The sequence below is a fragment of the Chelon labrosus genome, assembly GCF_963514085.1.
Source record: "Chelon labrosus genome assembly, chromosome: 2".
Lineage (NCBI taxonomy): Eukaryota > Metazoa > Chordata > Actinopteri > Mugiliformes > Mugilidae > Chelon > Chelon labrosus.
Window position 1 is genome coordinate 33,089,695 of NC_140338.1, and position 19,454 is coordinate 33,109,148.

Here is a 19,454-nt window from a genome sequence, read left to right on the forward strand (position 1 = left end):
ATCGTTTCACATGTTGAGAAACATATTTGCTAAGCGCAAAGTCATAAGAGTGATCACCTCTTTCATGTAGATTTTGCATTGTTTGACAATTCTGGTTGACTCAGTAATAAAATTCAGTTCAGAGTTGGACCAATTTGTTCTTAATTTCCATATTACCATACCATTATTTAAAATATTAGCTAACAATAGTTGACTATAATGTAGTCTGAATGGAACTGATTTATTAGGTTTTCCTGTTCAGATTAATGCTTGGCTCAAAGGAGCATGCAGAATCACGAAAGCCATTATAGCTTGTTCACTCTGCCCATGGATTGTTCAGTTCAGTTTTATTTATATAGCGTCAATATCAATTCAAATTGTCTGCTTTACAGAACCCAGAGCATGAATATTACTTGATTTTTCTGGTATTGTTTATTTGTTAAGTCTGTAATTTTTTTCACATATGAAACTTTTTTATTTATTTATTTAAATTGAAATGCATCACATATGACAGCTAGCTAGAACAGAGACAGTGAATAAATAGTAGGCACCAATTACACTGGGAGCCAAGCTAGCAGGCACTGTGCTCACTACATCAATACATTCGTTTTGAGTTATTGGAGAAATTACCATATCCCTACCCTATTTCATTTACCATATATCTTTTTGCAGCTGATGGAGTTACGCCAGTTTATCAGGCTATATCTTGTATTATTTAAAGTATTCCATGAAAAACCACAGCCCAACATAGCTTTTTAAACACATTTAACAGTCAGGATTCAGTGTTTCCTGGCCATATGATTATATTTAACATATACTGTATGTAAAATTTTATATAGTAAAATATATATATTATATTTTATATAAGTTTATATAGAAATATGCTGAAGAAGTAAGACAGTTAGGCTCTTTTTCCATCCCTCTGTGTGTCATCCATCTAAGCAGAGCAATCATCACAACTCAGTCCTTGTTGAAGTGTGCTACTGACCTTGATTAAATAGGCTGAATTTTCATGCCAAACATGAGCATACACCAATTTCTCAAATATTAGAAACAGTAGTGAAATTTTTTTAAATAATTCTAATATGACAGTCCGGCACAACATCTTAGCTTCATAACTGTAATAATGTTCAGTTTACGTTGAAACAGTGTAAAAAAAGGTGGCAGTTTAAATCTATCATTTGGAGGATATAGTCTGTGGTGCAATCAAACTGGATTGGACTACACACTTAAGCGTTTCTGTTATTTAGCCTAGTCCACTAACTTGTCAATACAAATTATGACATGTTTTTTTCAACACAATACAATTCAATACTACAAACCACAGCTTTCAAAAACAGCTCTCTCAGTTGTATTAATGCTGAATACCATAACGTTCATGAAGCTACCATTGAGTGCAGGGCAGTTATATTAGAATGCATTCATTTTCACTAGCGTACCTGGCAAGTACGTGTATATATGTGATGGTGCCTACACATACCGTTTCACCAATATCCCATTAAAAAGTTCAAAGTATTTTGGAAAGTCTCTGCTCCAAAAGTGATGATTTAACAGGTATCCTTATTCCACCTGAAATGGAGCTCTAAGTTATCACAAGCTTGGCAGCTGTTCCCCAGAAGAAGATAAGTCTTATCATAATCACACCCTCAGTGCCAGGCCCAGGCATGCACCCTGATGAGACGCTGTATCTGCAAATGTGGCAGCCAAAAAGCAAGTGATAAAAATAACAATACCCCATCTGCCCCTGGAACTCAGAGAAGATTTCTATTAGACACAGCGACACCATCGGGGTGATAATGCTGTCACGGGACAGGACCATCTAAAGGCTTGCCATGGCTGTGATTTCACACTTAGCACTAACATGCAGTCTGGTTGATCTGATGCTAAGTGAGCAGCCAGAAATAATGGTGTGACTACACCCATAAGCATTACGGACACACAGCGATTTGATCACTAAAGCCGCATCTGGAGGTGACACATGAAAACATGAATTCCTTCCAGAGCTCACAAAGGATTTAGAAAGACTTACAGTCTGACAATATTCCACATTGGAAGATATAAAATGGAGATAGCTTAAGCTGGGCTAAGGCTACAGGAGTTTTTAAATCCTACCTGATTATGAAATCCAGCTGCATCACACACTCTAGAAGAAGTGTTACAGGCATTCTACTCTTTTATCTCATACTGCAAGATCTAATCAGTTACAATCGTGATATATTTTAGATTATTTTGCCAGATCTTGAAAACAAGGGCAACAGGACTTATAGAGTTTCTTGAAGACATTTCACCGCTCATCAAGTTAGCTTCTTCAGTTCTCGGAGAGAATTAGGGTAGAACTGTAGAAGCTACTTGGGTGAGTGGTAAAACTGAAAAATGCCCCCACTGAGAGAGACACCTTCAGAATTGTGTGCTGTGTCATCTTGAGTTGCCTATATTGAGATGTTCAATAAATGTTTCCATGTAAGACTTCAGAGCCTCTTGAGATTCATTCAGCAGTTCACCTGGTCACAAGACCTCCATGGCACACTATGCCAGTAATTATTTGATAGGGTAGCTCTGGATCAACCAAGACATTGACCACCAGATGTTACATACAGTAACCATACAGTTACACCATGAGAATGTCATTTACAAACTGAATTTCACCTAACCATTACATTAGGCATTGTTCAGCTATAGCAGCTACAACCAGTGGCTGGTTGTAGTTGTGTTACATAAACATGATTAAATGGAGTTTACTACACAGTGTTCAACAGATTTTAAAACTGGTGAATAAGAACACTGGTAGACATGGTATTAGCAGGCAATCTGAGCTGAGGTACTGAAATCTGTAATGGCAGAATAAAGTGTTAGATCAATACATCCCTATAACAAAGGGGAGGTTTCTGGCCTTTCGTATTTACTTCCAAGAGCTAACCATCAAATCCACACGTAACTCTAACTGTGGTACCATGGAATGAGCAGATGTCACACAATATTTTGGCTGAATATCAAAGAAATATGACAGCTCACTGCACAGTGACTTAGTATCTCTTCACTGCACAGCATCTGCACCAAAGACAGTGACATGTCCGTACTGCGTAAATATGACAGCTCAAGACAACTGTATGATGTTTTTGCGTTACACGTGAGTTAAATCATTACAAAATAATCATTTGTCTTTAAACAGTCAGTTAATCCATGAGAGAAGGTTGATTATCTTCTCCAACACTCAATCTTGTAGATAACACAATTTTATTATCACTGGGACCAGTGCCATTTGTGACTTGATGTTATTTCCTTACTTTGGTTTGGGCCTTCATCACAAAATCATCCACAAGACATCTGGCTGGGTTTTTTAAAAAAAATTTTTATACATTGAATGATTCCACGTTTCAAATGAGCAGTATGTGCTCTGCAGTGCATTTCATTTACCCGTTTATGAAAACACACCCGGACTCAGCGAAAACACACACACACAAAAATTAGTTAGGTAAACATCACAGCAGGGAGTTTAAGGGTCAAAAACGGCTCTAATTTCTATTGCACTACTTTTAGTGTTGTGTATTGTGGTTTTGTCCTTGTCACAGTTCGCAGCTTCAGCACTTTGGCCTGGCTGGCAGGCTGTGGGAGCAATGCCCTATGTAAGACGACACAGAGGGGACAGGACAGCAACAGGGATCTGTGCGAAAGCTGAGCACTGTCACTCACCTTGAGTATCTGCTGAGCCTGCTGGGCTGACCAGCAGAGGGTTGCCATGGCAATAACTAAACAGTCAGGGTAGCATATGTTATATAAAAAATTGCAAGACTGGAACTAAGTATTTAAATGATTTCATAATATTATTTTATATTAAGAGTTTTTGCATTTCACAACCCTGTTTCTTTCAGATTTCTCACTGGTCTCTTGGAATAATTGTTTGTTCATCAGGTTTGAAACCTTGTAAATGCTTATTTACAGTATCTTTAAGTCATTCACTGGCGGAGCAGTGGCCACAAAGCCCTATCCCTACTAACCCAGTTCATACGACATGTGACTGGACTGTACTTCAGCAAAGCGCAACCAGTGGGTTGAGAACATTCCGGCCTCCATGGTCCTCCCTTTTTTTTCCCTACATCCCTCTGTTTCAGGGTTTCAAACCAGAGTTGCAAGAGCGAGGACATTGCCAAAACTCAACTGACTTGAAAGCTAATAACTGTGTGGTCGAAGTAAGTGTTGTAAAGTCAGCTTTGAAAGAACAGTACGACACAAGTGCAAATATTAAATATAAATTATAGTATAATAATAATCTCATATGTTTGTGACTGCAGCATGTAGATTTCTGGGTACTAAATAAATGTATGCAAACATGGAATATTAAGAAACTGAATAAGCCCCCACTTTCTGCTAATTATGTTAAACTGTATCATTCGCACTGCCTTTTTTCAAGCACTCAGATATTTAAAGTGGGACAAACACAGCATTGGAGGGAAGCCACTTGTGTGCTTAATTTATTTGAGTAATCTTGAAGCACTTTTTGAAAAAAGAGGATGCAGGCTGAGTAGGGAGAACAACCACTATGAGGGATGTTACTGAGATTATTATATGCTATCACAGACCTAAAGCTGACTGCCCTGCTTTGTCCTTGTGGAAATTGTTTATGCTTGCAGGTAGTTATAGTAAATATTTGCGAATAAGAGAAAAGGCAAAGTGTTGTAAGTGCTCTCTTTAAAGCAACACTAAAGAGTTTTTAGTACCTTAAAATAATGTTTCAAAAATAGTTTCAGTGATTTATCACCTCAAAACCGGGTGAAAGCCAATTCTGTAATCGCTTTGCGGCCCTCTATTGGCTGTAACCGCACTATGTAACTTTGCTTCGTCGGGTAGCGTTTTTGTAGTTCTAAAAAGACTACAAATTTGACCTGCTTTACGGCAACGCGGCTACAAAATCCGGTAGGTTGAGGCTCAAATCAGTGAGAGAGTGAATCAGATCAGTGAGAGAACACTCAGCAGGTGTGTGGAAGATACCAGCTAGATAGTTTTTAAATTGTCGTCATGACAGAGCCTGCAAAGAAAAGGAGGAGTGTACTGTCCGATGAGGCGAAGAAAAGAAAACGAGAGCATGATAAAGAAAGAGCTAAAACGAGAGTGAATATCGGACCGGCTCATACTCGATGGTGACTTGGCTTTGCTGCTGCTGGACTTGTAAGTAATACCGGTAATATTTTTTTCAAACAGTGTGCATCGGTGTACAATACATTGTCAATTATTTTTTCGGCTCATCTTAGCTAAGGCGTTAGCTATTGTGCTAATATGTAACTATCGCTATGGCTCATGTTAGCTAAGGTGTTCGCTATTGTATGTAACTATCGCTAAGCTAAATATCGCTGTAACTATCACTGCAAGCTAAGACAATAACTGCCAAAATAACCCCAAATGTTTGATCGTTCCCAAAGTTGTTGATTCTTAGTTCACAACGGTCTCTGAAACTTTTTTCAACAACATTCACAAGATTTTCACAGACAATGCAAATGGCTATTACATGCTAAACTGTTAGGCAATACGTTTCTTTATTTTTCATCCTTATGTAAACCTATCTGGCTATTGCTAATCTGCCGTTTCAAATTTACAGTTTCACACAGAAATAAAAATAGCAAGCAATGTCATTATTTTGTTTTACTTCATTCTAATGTTGCAATACATCATACTTTCGTAAAATCATGCAACCTACTCTACCTTGTCACTGGACATCCTTCGATATCGTTGATTGTTTCCAAAGCCGGTTCTGCATAAACAAATAACGTGCCTGCGACAGTAGGATGCAGTCGGCTTACTTATTTACGACGGAAGTAATGGACAATTACACTTCCAACCAGTAGGGGGACGGAAGAGGAAAACTTCTTTAGTGCTGCTTTAAATGGGAAAAGAAAAAGAAAAACTAAGAATGATTTTTAGAAACTGAGAGAGGTGAATCCAGATAAAGCAGTAGTTGTGAACTGCAATATCTACAGGTTTAGTGTGGGTCTATTTAAAGCAGTAAAGATAATGAATAAAAGATGCCATTACATTTGAATTATGCGTGTCTAGCATTGTTTTGTCTACACCACAGTCTGCAATGACAGCAAACCCCTTGGGGAAATGAAGAGAGAGGGTGGAATAAACAAGAAGGAGCTGGTGAAGCAGTTTGTTAGAACAGCACTTCACGGACAGCTGAGCACATAGTCAGAAAAAGTGATCTGAAAGCCAGCAAACAATTTAATGTTCAAATCCAGAAAGCGTGGCTAGCGTTAAATATGTAGCACACAGGCACAAACATTTGTGCTGGTGGTTGTCAGCTTTTGACTTTTGACAGCTTGTGTTTGTGGTGGTCGTTGATGCGCCATCTGTCTCACTGAGGACTAAACTGTTCTCCTCGAGGAGGAACAGAGGGGAATGAAAGCATTCACATTCACACTCACACTCATACCTACGTCTAATTTAGAATCACCAGTGAACCTAACCAGCATGTCTTTAGACAGTGGGAGGAAGCTGGAGAACCTGGAGAGAACCCACACAGACCCAGGGAGAACATGGAAACTCCACACAGAAAGGCCCAGTTGTAGTTACAGAGCTGCCCCAGTCGGCCTGGATTCGAACCCGGAAAATTCCGTAATAGGAAGTGCTTGACTGGAGAGGCAGAAATCAGTTAACAAGCACACACGCACGCAGACAGGTGCACGCAGAAAACACAGGGTTTTTGTACCAGTGTCAACACTGCACCTGCAAGGCTTCCCTCTCGACCTGTACAGCCTATGACATAGGAATGCGTCCTAAAATATACGGTAAGCGCTTCCTGGGATCTAAGTCTTAACATTGACATTTTCATGGTTTCAGGTCCCTAAAAGCCTTCACTAGAAAACAGAAGAACAGGCTTACAAGTCTGTCATACATTTATACGCACATGATCACGGACACAGGCTCTAGTTGTTGATGTGATGGGTCATGAGTAGCTCTGTCAGCAGCTCTGTAACTACAACCTGTGGGAACACTACAGTTTCAACGAAAAGGAATGAATGGATCCCTAGAGGATCAGAGTGACAACTCTGAAACAGGAAGCTTGAGTCTGTTAAACAGTGTTGCTTCACCGGGACAGCTCCCTAACATTTCGACTGCGGTTTAAGACCCAGCCAGATGAAGTGGCAATTTTGTGACAACTTCACTACTTTTGCTGTGTTAACGTGTTAGTCCAGATCAGCATTAACATGTTAAAAAAACAAAGTTACACAATGGCAGACCAGACCAGCAACTTCCATATTGTACGAGGTGAAATGACTGCTTTTGTTAATGGAGCCTGGTGGCTTTGAAGAGAGATATACAGTATAATGGCTTCAGTTCTCCAACATGGTTGTCTGACTGCAAGGTAAAGCGGTGAGAGTATTCTAAATATAGCACACATTTAAACTGATTTCAACTTCCATGACGTTACTCCAATCTGCTTCTCCAAATTGGGGGACATGCCAACCACCATCTGCTGTAGGTAATACACTGATAATGTATAAATACCTCATACAACCTTACTTCAAAGAAGCCAAGCTATTCCTTCAACAATTTTAAAGCATTTCCCATGCTTTTTTCATACTGTATGTAATCAGTATTTGCAGATTTGGCTAGCTTAGTAAGGACATAGCTTAAGAAATACTGCTCGTGGACCCTTCAGCTGTAGCTTGACAAGGACAAAAACAGTCAGACATCAGTCAGTTTGTATAGCTGGAGTAACTGAAACAGGATTTTCTGGACAAAAGTAAATTATTATACACATACTGAGCTTCTAATGACAGTTAGCTGCAGCAAAAACATCACTGTATCAAAACCTAATTAGATGTATTTATATTAGAGCCCTTCAGTTTTTGTTGCGTTACTATAAAATTGATGAGCTAGTGCAGTAGCGGCAGTGGTGGCAGCTGAGAACTGTGAACAGGGCTAATGAAAAGGGATTAGATGAAAGCACTGATGTGCAAACTGAGACAGAAGCCTCGTCACATCTGCAGAGTCATCCCCTTAAATCTGATGGCGAATCAGACCTCGGAACAAAGTGATGAGAGACAGAGACGAAGGGAGACAGCTGCAATAAGAGAGACGAAAGAGAAGACAGAAAGCTGACAAATCAGTGATCATTTGAGAAGGGGCCCAAACAAAGTTCACACTGACTCTGGTCCTAAAAGACACCATGCATAACCCAGCCTCCACCACTGCTCTCCCTTGATGTCTAGTAATGGGTTTACATTTTTAGATGTGCTGTGTGCAAACACACCTCATGTTCACACATATCAGAAGGTGGTTGCCACACTACTGAACCATTCAACTATCACATTAGAATTTCATGCTGCTAATGCACACTACAGCCAGGTATGGATGAAGTGGCACATCTTCTTTCTCACATTTACAGATCAACACACACAGCAGTTATTTTTAGCTCTGCATAAAAGCAGCGACTGTTTTCACACTCTGCCAACTGGAACTGTGCCGTTCATTAAGGAAATCTATTTAGAGCTGAACAGCGGAGAGGGAGGGGAGTGGGGAAAGATGAGCTATGATTAAATCTTTCAATGAAAATGTTTGAGGAGCTGCCTGTTACTTTATCACCACGCTGCCAGAGCGCTTTCCAATAAAATAAGGCGGAGCAGATTTTGCTGCCTGTAACTACTTTTATGACACTAAATCATATCAAATCAACAACGCAGATCAGTATTACCGCAAAGTGTTTGTTCTTGAGTTATCTCCAAGACTCAGCTGGTGTCAGTCACTGGTGGAGTGTTGATGAGGGGGTCAGCAAACTGTGACCCCTCCATCTGTGTACATGTCAGAGGCAATTAGACTGATAAGCACATCAGTTTACTATAGATAATGTGGTTAAAAGAGGAAAAAGAATATATACGAGAAAGAAACCAAAGCAACCAGGGCCAGCTGAAAAAAAATAACATACCTTCTTTAATAGTAGAAAAATAGAAACTGATCACAAGATTGTTATTGTGAAATTCTGTCCTTTATGCAGGTTCCCTTTTTTGAAGCGACACACCTGAAATTAAGCCTAATAAACAAGACATCTTCTTGTAATCAAACACACTACCTCCCTACCACAAGCTGCGCTGCATGCCCGCTGTTCATGATGTCATTGTTTAAACCCCCTTCTGTTTTCAGTGTAGGTAAAACTGACAGGGTGTAGCAAGATATCCTATCCCTGCATGCATCACTAAACGCAGCTGACGCTTCCGAGTTGGCTTATCCATTAAGTACCAGTTACCAGAGTGGTGGACCATTCATTTCAAGTGCGCTTTGAACAAAGGAGTGACACTGAGGCAATGCCAGCTGCACTGTATGATGAAGCAAGACGATACCCCCAAAGAAAAACAACTTAAATAATAAATATTGGGGTGATGCTCATTAATCGTGTATCGCAATACAATGCTTTTCCTACAATGTTATAAACTAAGTAAGTTCCCCTGGGTAAATTTTCCTAAAAAACCTACAGGACATTTATTTGAGTGGCATAGCAGTTAGAGCAGTTATAGAACCATAATTTTGTTTAATGCCACGAACCAAGAAATGAAAAGGGAAACACTTTCATGGAAAGTATGCAGTCATGTGAAAGTGTTTAATCACTAAGCTCCTGCAGGCGTGTGCCTGGGGGATTTCAACTTGGCATTTAGAGCAGGCTGTCAACACAAAGACAACTGTGGACACACTTACGGATTATAAACACACACGCATACAGAAGCAGAAAGCCCAGAATCTAAACTATGTTACTGCTCACTGACAGTTTACAAAAGTGACAAAAAGTCCTGTTGCAAGGCTGCAAGAAAAAATTATTTCTATTTGACAAAAACACAATATATGGGATGTGTATATCTCTATGTCTCTGGTGCTTGGTCTACTGTAAGTTGAGCCAAGTTTCCAATCTGTAGTGGGACGGGACATTTCCAGTCCCCTGAAATGAACATAAACGTCTTCATAAATGTCTTGGTCATAAACCAACTTATACAAAAATCACTCTCTGGGTCTTGTTGTAAAGCAAGATAATAAGAGGCAAAGAAATCTTCAGTAACATTTCTAATTTGGTTCTCTCATTTAAAGCTCTACAAAATGACGTGCCTTCCCTAGGAGTGAAAAACAATTGTGTTTGCTCCATTTTGCTGTGTGATCTAATCATGCTTTAATATGGTTTATGTGGTAAATCCTGGATGAAACTGTGGTCCATCTTTAAATCCCCAAAATCCTCGCAAAACAACATGAAGGGGCACTTTGGTGAGTGTGCAAATCAGCCTGCACATAATCCAAAAAAACTGTTTTCTTCTTTTGGGTGAACAAATATTGTGTGCAATCAGGCTACAGTGAAGTAGCAGTCTTTCCAGATTTGTGTGTCTAGAGGACAAATAGAGGCTGGGACACTTTGATTATGAGGGAGAGAGAGGGCAGTGCAGCTGCTGTCCCACCCCCACAGCATCTCCTCTGCTTCATTAGAAGTTGCCACTGTCTGCGCTCAGTCCTCGTGTTTGTTTCGGGCAATGGGCCACATGAATCAAAGCACTCGGAGGTTTGCTCTCTTACTTCCTGCATGCAGAGGAGGAAAGCACGTATACAGCAACAAAATCCTCTCCAGGGACAAAGGAGAGGAGTGAAGGGGAAAGCGAACAGAGCGACACAGCACTTTGATTCCGGTCCCTGATGGTGTGAAACCCAGAAATGATAGCTGTATGTACAGTCGCATGGCGGCCAGTAAAAATTATGTGATGACAAATGTTTTGTACACAGTGCAAGAAGAAGGAAAGTCCCAAAGAAGGAAAGAAAAAAGATATTGTCTCTGCTATGAAAGCAGGATGGTATAAGATGTCCTTAGCATTTGACCAGGCAGGCATCTTTGACTTTATCTCTATATTGTATTCAGCCGAATATTATGCTCAAATTGATAAGTTATATACACTAGCTAGAAAGCCAGATTGTGGTTTATGGGAAGATTGAAAGGGTATTGACTGAGGTGTGCTTGAAAAGCATTAGTCAGACCAAATAACATCCTCAGACCAAATAGAAAACGCGAACTGTATTTGTTCAGAATCACAACACTCAGTAGCATGAACCTGCCATTATAGAGAGGGGTGAAATGCGATGAACTGCACAAAATCCTCAACTGACCTGAAAGACAACAAGCGATTGCAGTGGTTGACTTTTTCAACTGTTCACACCTGGCCAACTGCTGCACCAAGTGGATGTGTTTGTTATATTTGTGATTTCCAGACATTTAGAGAAGACTGCCAGGGGATCTTGGCTGCATGATATACTGCTTTCTGCCCTTGTGTCACATCTCTTTCTGGACTTTCAACTATCAAATAAAGGCAAAATGTCCCAAAATCTGTTATTATAGAATTATATGCGGCGTTTTTTATGACTCTCCTCTCATATGTTGATTAAAAAAAATATTTGGGACTTACATGTAGTCTGCATCTTTAACTAGATCTTGCTCTTTGTTTTCTGGCAGCGTTTATCTTTTGTCTCTCAAGCAGCACTAACACAAGTTGCCAGGGTGGATTAAAAGAAAACTTCTTTTCCTGGTCTTCAGTGGCCCATCATTTCTCTTGTGGCTGCACAGAAGCCGGGGGTCTGCGAGGTCAGACCCTTGACAAATGGAGCAAGTCATTGTGAGGGATGAAGGAGGAAAGCAGAGTAAAAGAGTGAAAGGATATTTGTTGCGTGCAGAGAGGGCAGCGACCTTGCCATTTGGACAAACCCACGTTTTTTTCTGGCCGACGCCCACTTGAAGGAACTCAAAGCTTTTCCACACGCATAAAGACGATGGATTGAGAGGCCCACTTAATGCCCCGTCCATAGACTACGCTTCATCACTAATACACACACACACACCATAGTCCTATGGGACCTCTGTCTCCCCCTGAAAGCGTGAGCCTGACACGAGCCTCAGACTGAACCCTAAAAATCCCAGCTAACCCTACCACACACAATTCCCCATAGGAGAAAGTAGGGGGCCCCAGGCCAGGCAGGTGCTGCAGCAGACCCACAGTGCGAGCAGTGTGTGCATAAGTGTGTGTGTGATAGGAGGAGGCCCGTTTGCCGTCTGTCAGTCCAACCTGCTGCTTCTATGATCAGCCGGTCTCTGTTTCTCTTCTGGGGTTTTTTGGCTGTGTGTGTGTCTTTAGGGACACTTGCATGTGTTTCTTATAACACTAGTCTGACTCACAGATCAATGCACCCAGGGTTATGTATCATCCTAACAGCATTATTGGGGTCAGTGTCAGTGAACGACACACCCACAGCCCCCAGGGTCGTCCCACTGCTGCTCTCAGCACCACAGGAGTTTGGTATGACAGAGACGTAGCCTGGTTACATGTTATGCCATGGTTGTTACTCGGCACGCAAAGGATTTAAAACTGCACTTCGCAAGATTTTGGTCTAAAAATACATTTGTCCAATCAGCCAAAAGCTGGGGCTGCAGGAAAGAAGAATTTGCCATCTCCACTCCATCAGATGGTGAATTTACTCCATTTAGCCCATTGAGATCTTGGTGCCACATGTTAGCCTTAGAAAAATAATTTGCCAAAAAGTAAAAGACAATTTTGGATGTTTTAAGCAGATCACAAACCTGAGCCACATGTATGAAGTCAATTAACATTACGATATATTATGACTGGTACCAGAAATTATTTTATTTTTATCTCCTGGTACCAGTGTGGAAAATGTACTTGTGCAGATTTAAGTCACTTCTATTAGTGATTAAAGCCACTGTTACAGCATAATTATAACAGTCAATGTCATGATCCATGGGTTAAGGTGAACAAAATGAAGCAACTTTAAATATTCAGTTATTTTTTACATTAACTAGTAATTTTATCCTGTCTTCCTGTTCCCACTGATGATTATGTTGAAACACAGCAGCTGAAATACAAAATCTCTCCAATGTGTCATGACCTTAAGATATCTGTGTTGCTTCCAGTTGATAATACCGATTAAGTCGGGGCCTTCACACACAGATGAGCACCTTGGAGGACAACACGGCGCCACAATGAGTGAAACATGCATTTGGAAAAAAAGATTCAAGCCACAGCGGCTTGGGATACATACCTTGTCAAACAGAGACTTCCATTGCTGAGACAGAGAAAGACAGAAAAAAGAGTATGTGAAGGAGAGTGACAGGAAGGGATGAGAGGAAAATTAAAACTCAGAAATAGGTGCCAGAGTGGAGCACCTGTTTGGAAATGATGAATCTTTACTAATGGGGCATTCCTCTCTGTGCACATCTGCATTAATTATAGACTTGCAATTGCATGCTGTTATTATCTGATCATTATGGTCAGGGAGCTGAAGCTACATAATAATAAGGCACTAAAGAGTGGATCATTAAGCGTGTGTGAGCAGGGGAGGGCCTCTTTGAAAAACAATGTGCTGTGTGTTGTTGGTGATCATCCTCTCCTCTCATTGTTCTCCAGTGTTTTAAATTCCATCTGGTGTCCCTGAGTTTTGCTTTGACATTTAGATAAATGACCTTCTATGATTAAATTTAGAGTCCTGCTATACTGCTTCATTAAATAAGGAATAAGAGAAACTGGAGGCTGATTCATGACTGTTAACATGCTGAAAGGTAACAGAGGTCATGTGTTCACTTGGGGTGGCCCTGTGTTGACTTACATCTTCTGGAGCAACGGGAAGGACGTCGGTACTTTCCAAAACCTCGATCTCTTCACCCTCAGCGTTGGCAGCCACCGCCGGGGAAATGTTTACCGGCGCCTCCCGGGTTCCACCCGTCATTCTTGGGCTACTCTTCTCCATGCACCCGCGGAGAGCAGCGACTAGATCCTTAGGAGTGACTCCACATAGTTTGCAATCCCATCTCCCTCCCCGTGTGACAAATTAAAGGCGTGCGTACTCCAGTGTTGTCCAGCGCGCTTCCACATGGGTTGGGACGGGCGAACAAATCTTCATCCGCAGAGGAAAAGTTGATGTCTAATAGTTTAGTAATAGCTGCGGGTTAAAGGGTCTCCCTGCGGCGTCATACCACAGCCCGTTTCACCACATCCTTAGTCAGCGATGACAGAGGGGTCTGGATTTGGCTCACCACGAAAGGAGGCAGCGACCCAACTTTGTAAAGCTGGAAACGCGTAATTGCAGAGCGGGTCTTTTCACTTTGAGATGCGACGCAGCACCATCACCAGCAGCAGCAGCAGGAGTACGCAGCAGGGCGCAGATACACCTGAAAGAAAGAAACACATAATCAGCAGCGACAACAGCATGAAATCAAGCCCCAGTCTCATGTGGCCGTAGAGAGACGATAAAACTTAAACAACGCGCGCACATGGCAGACTCAGAAAGAGAAGTTATGCCCATTTTTTTGGTGCGTCATGATACCTGGCACGCTGTGTGCTGCGCGATCGACGGCGCAGAGCGGGGACGGCCGTCTGGTTTCACCGCCGCTAGCGGGCAGGGAGCCTCGACATGAGGGGGGGAGGAACACACGCCTCTGCTGGGATGGTTGGTTCAGCTCCAGGAGACGCCACCACTCCGCTCCATCCGCATACGTCCTCCCAGGCAAGGAGAGAGATGGAGAGAGAGAGAGGGAGAGAGAGAGAGAGCAAGGTGGGGGCGGAGAGATGAGGGAATTGGCAGGGAGGGAGAGATTTGGCCGTCGGTGAGGAGGGATCACCAGCCACTGCTGCCCAGGGGTTTCGAGGAACTCCGGCTCATGGTCTGAGCAGCTGGCTGCCACTGGTTCACATGGTTTACGTAGATCTGTGTCTGTGAAACATGTTTATTCATTCTGTCGACTTTGAGAAAACATGTTCAACTATTCTTTAGTGCCATAGATGCTGTTTTGTTCAAGATTTGGTGCGTTTAGTTGAATATTTCTTTATTAAATTGTTAATATTTGCTGCAAGAACCTAAATCTCAGCTGGCCTCGTACAAATCTGCTCTCATGTCATCTTAAAATCAGTCTCCTCCACATAAACAGCATGCGTGGGCTCCTCATCTGTAAAGCAGACAGGAGGGAGTGTCCGTCCGACCGAGGATGTAAATTCCTAGAAGCTTTAGAGGATATAAACTGCCTCCTCCAGGTCTGCTGCTTCAATCACCCAATTGATGGTGGCCCCATTTGAGCGAAACACCCACCAATTACCAGAGGAGACATCAAACACATCTAATAGTTGGGTGGAATCCGTGTGAGAGGAGAAATTATGGGATGACAGTGTGGTCTGCTATGTGTAGGCTGATCAGTTTCCATCCAGTTAAACCCCCTCCGTTTATGATGCATTGTCATGGAAACGTAATGGCCAGTTGATATATGCTGAACCCTTGGGGCTTTTTCCTGACTCCTACACTGCAGTGTTGGATTAAAGGTAGAGCTGTTATCTTAATTTAAATAAATAAATTTTTAAAAAAGAAAGAAAAGAATAACCAACATATCAGCGACCAGAGGTCAACAAAGCAAATTCAGATATTTGCTGTGAAGTTTTGTGTTCTTATTGTGGAATCACCCATAAAGCACCTTTCCTTCTCACTGAACCATTAAAGAAAAGCACATTTAACTCACTCTGCAGAACTGAATTGCTGATTTGTTTAACTTTCCTCTAGAGAATACATGGATTTGAAGGCAGAAAATTGTTGGGATTTGCACAAGTTATTTGCATAAATCTCAGCTAGACTCTACTTCCTGTTAATCAGAAATTCAACAAAATCCTCTTAACTGCAATAATCAACTGTGTAAGGAAGAAAGGAAGAATACATAAATGCAAATGTTTTACCCAAGGCAACAGCAGCAAGAATCTCTGATGAAGTATAATATATGAAGTAAAGAAATTAAATGTGTCTTCTTCCTCCTTTCACCAAGGAGTGAGCGAAATCGTCTCATCATCACTGCCATTTCCATGGCGTCTAATTGGTCGACCCAAGCTTTGACGTGGTTTGCTTTCACAGGTCATGTGCAAACGACAGCTGAAGAACAGGGATATGAGAGCTCACAGAGGTGACGAGGGACGGTGGTGTGAACAAAAATGAGAGACTCACGACGTGCAGCAAGAAAAACACATGCTGCGTGGGAGAACTTGGCTCATGTATAAATTAACAGCTGGGAAGTATTGCTTCCTTTTCACAGGGGTGTAGCTCGGGGGTGTTTGAAGACACAGCTCTTACAGATCATTTGGATCACAGATGCAGAATTTGCTAAATGGTAGCAAGACTCCAATCAGACGAAGTCACGTCAATACCGGGCTATCTAGTAGCATATGTATAGCACTTCTCAGAAGGGGAAACAAGGCCAAATGTTTGGGGTGGGCTGAAAGTGGGGAAATGTCTTATTTACTGATGAATCCAAGTTTGAGATTGTATGTAAGGAGACCAGCAGGAGAGAGAATGATAACCACGGTCTATCAAACCCACTGTGAAACATGATGGTGGGAATATTTAAGTCTTCAGAGTAGGACACCTCCACCTAAATGTCGTGACCAGGTATTCATACATTAGAGACACCATCTGGTTTGTATCTTTGCAAAGGAGGCTTCATTCTGAAGCAGGAAAATAGGCCAAACATCCGTGCTAGACGTATCTGAAGACCAAAGGATTGCAGTCATAAATTCTCTTCCACAGTCACCAAACTTAAACCACACTAAAGATTTATAGCGGCACTTGAAGACAAGCATTCCTGACTCTTAGGAACATTATCACATCATGCTGGGTTCACATGTGTTAGCAGGTGTCACATAAACGTGATGCGGTGAGAGAGGACGACAAAATCCGGGGCACTGCAGATATGTATATATCCTCAGCTCATTGGGATTCAACTTTTTACTGAAATTACAGAGGTGATTTTCTCATGTGTAATTTCTTAAAAGGTATTAAATGCTAAGCAATTGTAAAAGTATCTTCAGTGGCTGTCTCAGACAATTCAGTCTGTCAGTCAACAGTTTGGCTTCAGAAGTCCAAATGTGCAGTTTTGAAGTCACTGTAAATTCTAACATGGTATTTAATCACATAAATGTAGTGGCTGTAACTTAATTTTGTCAACTTGTTGCTTTCTAAAAATAACTTTGCAGAGATTTGGGACAGAAAAATTGGACCAGCTCATTGTTTTTAAGTTCAGTCCCCTTAAAAACAGTAAATTTTTGGATAAAGTGCAACATTTTTTCAACATTCGGACATGCGCAGATAATTCCATTTCTACTTGACACATTTTAGCACATTAAAGCTTTGAGGAGAAATGACAAATGTGTTGAGACAGTGGCGATTATCTGAGCTTGTCAGATTATTAATGTACTTCGTGCAGTTTAAGTGATTATAGCACGTTTACTCAAGTAAAAATATGTATAAATGCAGCTGATTTATGGTAAACTATGGTTTTGATAGTTCAGAAAGTATCTTTACAAGGAAAACAACCCCATGATGTGTGACTCCATCAACAGACACTGAATAACATCAAAGAAACCTCAAGTGTTTCCACTAAAGACAGTCAACAGTATGTCTTCAGATGAATCAACCTTTTCTTTTCAGTCTTGCCAACAGCACTGGCAGTCGAGACACTCTGTTCCTTGAGATGGCAGGACGGATGAAAACTCAACAGTGCTTTCCAAAAGGCAGTTGCCCTTCAGCTCAGTGGGTGTGTGGGACTCCACAGAGTTGAGGCTGCATAGGTCTCATATCTGTCACCTGCCATTAGCCGTCCTGTGAGCAAGGGCAGCCACCTGACTAACAAGAAAGACTTGGACCCAGAAGTCTTCTCTGTTGGCATGGACAGACCAATAGGTGATGGGCTGGAAGAGAGGTCCTCATCTTTGTCTGTTGAAAGGATTTTGAAATAGTTCATCACTTTTGTGTACTTTCAATACCTGTTTACTTAGGTGCAATGTAAATGTAGCTGATGTCTCTGTAGTAAAGGTTTTAAACGCGTGTTTTATCTTCTAAAGTCTAAATTTACAAGGAAGCATTTCCATGATGAATAAGTGTATAGACCAAGGTCAATACTGCTGTCCTTGTCTATGTGTTCTCCACTGAGGAGAGATCCTCCCGTTTCTTTCTTTTGTGAGGGACTGGTGGTTGAGGTGAAGACAGTGTAGTAAGCTGAACGGAGTCTCACTAGAACAGCATCTCTTCAGGCTTTCTGCAAAGCTCACAACCCCTCTGCATGTCGTATTAATGCATCCCTCTAAGCTTTGTCAGCCATTTGTACATACAGTATCCTAGACTCTCCAGTCACACCACAAGGGGTTTTCCTGTCTACAGTGGCTTCCAATGTGCTGTAGAGCGTAGTATTATAAAAGCTTATACTGACTTATTACTGTGCAAAAGTTTTTCTGTGATTCAAGTTTTTTTGAGCATTTAAGCGCCTTGAATCAAAACCTTCAGTAGGTTATACAGTGTAGTTACTTACGTCACCATTGTTGTACTCCCTGTGGGTCCACTTTGAAAAGTGATGGAAGATGGTTGATGATTTGTTTTTTCCATCTTTTGCAGAAAAATCTCTATGAAATAGTTCACAAGCAAAAACTTCTTTGAGGACTCTCCCTCAGTAAGATCAGTATGTGACTGTTAGGTTCAGGTCCACTGGTTATTAAAGCAGGACATGGAATCCAGGAGCATTCTGTTTTTGTTTGATTCAACCATAAACATTTTCAAAACAAAATACTGAATTTTTGAACATAAACACTTGTATACTACAGATTGAAGTGACTGAATGAAATGACATTAACCACGGTTTAATAGTTTGAATCACACATGTATTGCCGTGTAAGCTCTCTGACAAACAATCCTGCAATGGTTGCCATGTTGTACAGTATCTGTCCAACAATAGGAGCTACTGGACAACCATTTTAGTGGCTAAGAGAACTGAGTGAGTAGCGACTGTGTTTTTAATTCCTCAGTTTATATGTTAAATGACCGAGTAAGCAAATGCTGGTCTTCAGTGATTTTCTATTGTCGGGGGAATTCTCTGATTAACATAGTGTTTAAGTGTTGATGTTCGAGAAAATGATGAGTAAAATGTTCAACAACAATTACTAAGTGATTGTTTATGTTCAAAAAAAGATGTTAGATGCTCTGAGTCTGATGGTTGGAGCGTTCATTGGCGTCCAGGCCATACTGATGATGTTGCTTTGTGAAAGAAAGAGAGAAATCTTTTAATTAAACCGTCTGATCTGGGTCATGTGTCGTTAGTGGCACTATAAAACTCTCCTCTGACATAGTTGATGTTCTGACTGTACTCACAAAACATGATCCTCATATTCATTCACTACACTTCCAGCCCATCACCACTGCTACAATATTGGAATTATGTCTAAAAATAAAACTGATTTAATTGATTGAATATGTGAGTGAGTAAAACTAAATCTGAGTTTGTGTTTAAAGGGTTATTTAAATGCAGTCTTTGTCAAGTAGAGGACACTAAATGGAATGAAGTTTCACACACTTAATAAATTAAAGTTAGTTTTACTATTCAAGTAGTAGTAGTAATTAAGAAGTACTTTTTTTTTTAAAGTACAGTCAACTTATTA

The 19,454-nt window shown here is 41.0% G+C and overlaps 1 protein-coding gene across 1 annotated transcript in view; it reads right to left on the reverse strand.

Annotated features, from left to right (window-relative positions):
* The window catches only part of rhbdl3 (rhomboid, veinlet-like 3), a 51,090-nt gene extending 38,025 nt beyond the window's left edge, over positions 1 to 13,065 (reverse strand). The window contains exon 1 of the mRNA XM_084569621.1: positions 13,045 to 13,065. The gene's annotated coding sequence lies outside the window, so the exon portion shown is untranslated. The remainder of the gene's footprint in view (positions 1 to 13,044) is intronic.
* Positions 13,066 to 19,454: the final 6,389 nt, after the last annotated feature.